Below are 5,308 nucleotides of genomic sequence, written 5' to 3' on the forward strand. Positions count from 1 at the left end.
CTGTTAACTCCGCAACTCGAACCCTTTCTCCCCTAAACCTCTAAGCACTTTGTGCATGAGGATATGTCAATTCAGTTACAAGACCTTTGGCTAAATGCATGAAAGTCAATTAAACCATTCAAAGCTCCTAGTCTTGATGGCATACATGCGAGGTTTTTTTTCAAAGTTTTTGAATGATTGTGGGAGAATTTGTAAAAGTGGTGGTAAAAAATATCTATGCTAATAAATGCATCTCTAGTATCTAAATAAGTAATTCTTAAGTACTCCTGGAGCATGGTCAATAGTACTCCCTTTACTCAATCATGGTGGGGTTCGCTCATTAAATTTATAATAGGGTCCATCATGAATGTGAGAGGAGAGAGCACCATTTCACTATACTCCAGGACTTCCTAAGTATTTAATTTCCAAACCTTAAGGGCCGTTTGGTACATAATTTCAAACAACAATTTTCAGTTTTTAAACAACCTTATACGTATTTCCACATATTTTTTTACTTACACGTATTTTCACACATGTTTTCAAACAACAAAACACATGTTTTTAAGTGCGTGTACCAAACACCCCCTTAATATGTCTAATCCCAAAAGTAAATAGCCCGGAAGCCATTACCAATTCCGCCCCCATAAGCCTTTGTACACGATATATAAAATTGTGTCCAAGATTTTGGTTTTAAAATTAAGGGAAAAGTTAATGGAGCTCCTATAGGCATTAGTTTATGAAATATGTTTAGAAACTTTTTATTGAAAAAAAAGAATGATAAATTGCAAATTACACCTCTAAAGTTCGAGAGTGTTTGGATTTTGCACCCTAAAGTTTCAAAGTTTCAAATTTATCCCCTGCAGTTTGGGGGTGTTTGAATTTTACACCAGGGGGAAACAAATAGTAATCAAATTTTACCCTCTAAATTTTTGGAGTGTTTGGATTTTACACTCTGAAGTTTCAAAATTTTGAATTTACCCCCAAAAGTTTAGTGGTGTTTAAATTTTACACCCTGACATTTCAAAATTTGGTTTTTACCTCCTAAAGTTTGGGAGTGTTTGGATTTTATATCTGCAAATTCTGAAACTTTAAGATGTGAAATCCAAATACTTCCAAAATTTATTGAGAGGTAAAATTCAAATTTTGAAACATTAGGGTGTAAAATCCAAACACTCCCAAACTTTAATAGGTAAAATTCAAATTCTGAAACTTCAAGATGTAAAATCTAAATACTCTCAAACTTTAGAAGTGTAATTTGCAATTTACCTAAAAAAAAAAAAAACTAATTTTTTTTGACAACTTTTTATATTTCATGAAATAGTATCAAAACTTTCCAAATTCATAATAATATAATAATAATAATAATAAATAAATAATAATAATAATAAATTCTTAAGATGGTTTACTAAAAAATATTCTTAAAGAGAAGAAAAAAAAAAAAAAAACAAGAACTCTTTCCCGTTATTCATGTCTTAAGATGGTTTACTAAAAAATATTCTTAAAGAGAAGAAAAAAAAAAAAAAAAAACAAGAACTCTTTCCCGTTATTCATGCCCTAACAAAACATCATTGATAACTTTTAAGTTTGCCTCCGCAAACACTGGAAAAGAAAAGTCCAAGAAATGGAACTAATGGCTGACTAATACCAAAATTTTATTTTCCATTTATATTATAGTTCAACTCATAATTAACCCTATCCTTGTGGAGACTTACACCGCGGCCCCTTTGCCCACAAGTGTGTAGGGAATTTAACCAAAAATTCCTAACCTGTGAGAAACAAAACAAATAGAGAAAACACACATCAAAGAAAAATAATCACACGCACAAGACAATATTTACGTGGTTCGGCAATTTGCCTACGTCCACGGAGTTGCAGGGATTTCACTATTATCAGGGAAAAATACAATAGTGCACAAGAACACTCTCAAGAGACCCAAATCCCAATTACACCCTAGCACTCTCTCACAGAAAAATAAGAATAGAAACTGACTGCCTCTCTATTCTCTATTTTTCTCTCATGTGACTGCTAACTAGGTTAATTGGAATTACACATTTTTTTCTTTTCTCTGCAATGTAGCCGCCTATCTCATAAAGCAATATATATATGTTACTTTATGTAAGTCGGTCAAGTGGGATTCTTTTTCAACTTGTATTAGGTCACCTTTTTGGCCGGATTGGGCTTGGTTGGCCCTTATGGGCTTGTGGCATAATTCAAGCCACACTAACAAAGTGTTCTTGTGGGTCTAGTGTATAGCTACGGTTCTATGGGTTCCTCTTGCAGGACCGGTTTTAGTAACTGAGAGTATTATTATAATCACACCCAAATAGAGAAGTCACTCTCATCACCTCCTCCTTACTCCTTTTTTATTCATAATTAATTTCAAAAAAAAAAAAAAACTCTATCTTTATGGTGGACTGAAAAGTCTATTATTGTCAAGTAAGAGATATAAAATTCAAACATTGTCTATATTAAAAACAAATTGATGTCTTGACCTAGCAAAATATTTAATTACTATTTTTTTCCCCCTAGTTTTGTTGGTGGGAGGAAAATAAAGAGTAGCTGCCTAGAAATTTTCCTTTTCTTTTGTTTAGGATTTTGCTTTGTTTGACCAGAAACTTCTTTTCTTAGGGAATGCTTTGTTTGACCAGAAGCTTGGTTCTTTTTTAAGGCAGTCTTACAATGATACAAGTCAGGCTGTCCTTTCTTGCGTCCCTAACACTGTCAAGAAATCATTTTGGAGAAAGTGGTAAACTTTACCGTTAAAATTTATGTCACTCTCGTAAACTTCATAGCTGATGAAAAACGTAGGAACAAAATATGCTTTTGGTTTTGATAACTGACATCTCGAAATTACCTTGCGCAATGTCATATAAGGCAATCTCTCTAGTCTTTGGAAAAATAGTTTATGCGCCAAGCGCATGAGATACTACCTCTTAATCTTTACTATTTAGGCTTAAGCTTAGAATTTTTTTTAAATATATTTTTTAAAATTTTTAAAGGAGGCTTAAGCTTAGAATTGATGCAAGATGATGGTGCGCAATGTTAATGACCTTCTGGTATTATTTCAAGTTAATAAGACTCTACACTAAGCACTAGCATCAAATGTGCTAAATGCTAAATTTTTAGCATTTAGCATACCAAACACAAAAAATTACTTCATGAGATGTGTCAAATGCTAAATAAATTTGAAAATTTGACATTTGCCACAGTAATGTTCTAACAATAGAATTATACTGGCAAATGTGTTATTTGTTATTTTTGGTATTTTTTATTCAAACCTTCTCCTTCTTCCATAAGAAATATCTTCCTCTTCCCTTTCAGCCACTCATCTCTCTTGACCTTTCCTCTTTCCCTTCTCTCTGTCTCTCTTAACCGAATTTCTTTATTCAAACTTTCTCTCTCTTTACAAATAATAAAAGAAAAAAAAATAAAAGAGTAATTAAAAAGAATAAAGAAAGAGTATTTTAAATAAAGTGGTAAAAAAAAAAAAAAACAGAATAATTAGTCTCACATTTTTGCTCTAACAAAACTTGAAAAAAAAAAAAAAAAAAAAAAAAAAAAAAAAAAAAAAAAAAAACTTGAAAAGTGATAGCTTCCAAGTCCCGGGTCATTTTGGAGGTCATGTTTGAAGTTTTTGAACTTTCAAGTTTCAACAAGGCATATTGGCTCTAGTAAAAAAAATAGACACCTTTAAGTTAGGATAATTTGTTTTATGAATTGACAAGTATTGACTTAATGCACATTATAAGATTTTTGTGGCTTCATCCCTGTTTTTAAAAATTAGGTCGGAAAAAGAATTGGAAAAGGCCCGATTTTCAGTTCCAATTATGGTTGGATCAATGGCCGAACCACTGATTTCAAAAATGTTAGGTTCTAAGACTTTAGGAACTAAATGTATTAGAACTTTATTTTGTATATTTTGGCAAACCATGATCAAAACATTTAGTCTAGATTTAGACTTGCTCAAAGTTTGTTTTAATGTAAGTTTGGAATCGAGTAATTGCAAGAAATTATTGTTCAAATTTTGCAAGACTCGATCAATCGAGAATCGTAGATTAGAAATTTTTTGCAGTATTTTCAAACGCATCCTAAGCCCATATGACATGTAGGGTTAAGTGTTTCTCTCCTAATATAAAAGGAAAAACCCTAGCTACATTTTACAAGTCTTTGTTGAGTTGTGTGTTGAGTCTTTTGTGAGATTTGAGAGGTTTGTACCTTCAAACACACACATAGAGCTATCAAGATCAAGATTCACATCAAGAACTTGATGGTTGTTTCAGTTGCTGCATAAAGAATATTCAAGAAGATCCAAAACCTTTGAGAGGTGTCTTAAAGTCACAAATAGCAGAACTTGTGCTGATGCAGGTTCAAGGAAAGAGTAGTCTGTGAACTCTGAGCTGTCACGTAGTCATGGTAATAAGTTTTCTACACAAGGTAGTATTAGGATGTTAGTGGTCTAAGTCCTATTATACAAACTTCAATTCTTTCCTACTGGATCTGTTTTTACCTTGAGAATAGTTAGGTTAAATCCACCCCAGGTTTTTTACTGGTTTGGTTTTCCTGAGTCATCAGATCTTTGTGTTCTTTACTTTCCACATTATATCTGTTTTGCTCACAATAGTTTAACCTAGACTTGAATAACAAACTTGTTAATCAACTTGGCTTAATATTAGGTTAAACATATTGTGTTAAGGGTTCTAAAACCTAACAATAAATAATTTAATTCATAATTCTAATTATATAAATAAAAAATGAAATTTATGATAAAATGTAACTACAAGAAAATTAACATTAAATTTATAATGACCTTTTAATTACAAAATATATATTATTCTAAAAAAAATATTACAAAATATATATTATTTAATAAGTTGCAAATTTCAAGTTTCATATTGAATCATTGAAGTTCACAAGCAAATGAGAAGAGAAATATGAAGGATGAACGGGTGTCGTTTAGTGAGGTTTTAATTGAAAATGGCTGTAGCTTTAGGTGTTTTATTTCTGGCATGTGGTAACTGCCAGTTATTGAATAAAAGAAAATATTTATTGCATTATTGATTTTTTCAAAAACTTAATTTTTTTTTTTCCTTTTAGTAATAGTTAAAAAGAATAATTTAATCTAGGTTTCTCTATAATACTTGGCTAAAGTGGGATTTTGATGCATAAAATGAATTTATTCATCCAAAATATTCCCCCACAATACATGAAAATTAATATGACATGCTTAAAGGACGCATGGTCTGCGTTCAATATAAGCATCTTACACACATCTGTATTAGTCTTACAAACTTACATACCCAGAAAAAACATACACAAAATGCCCACACAT

This window comes from Quercus lobata, chromosome 9, assembly GCF_001633185.2.
Source record: "Quercus lobata isolate SW786 chromosome 9, ValleyOak3.0 Primary Assembly, whole genome shotgun sequence".
In the NCBI taxonomy this organism is placed as follows: Eukaryota; Viridiplantae; Streptophyta; class Magnoliopsida; order Fagales; family Fagaceae; genus Quercus; species Quercus lobata.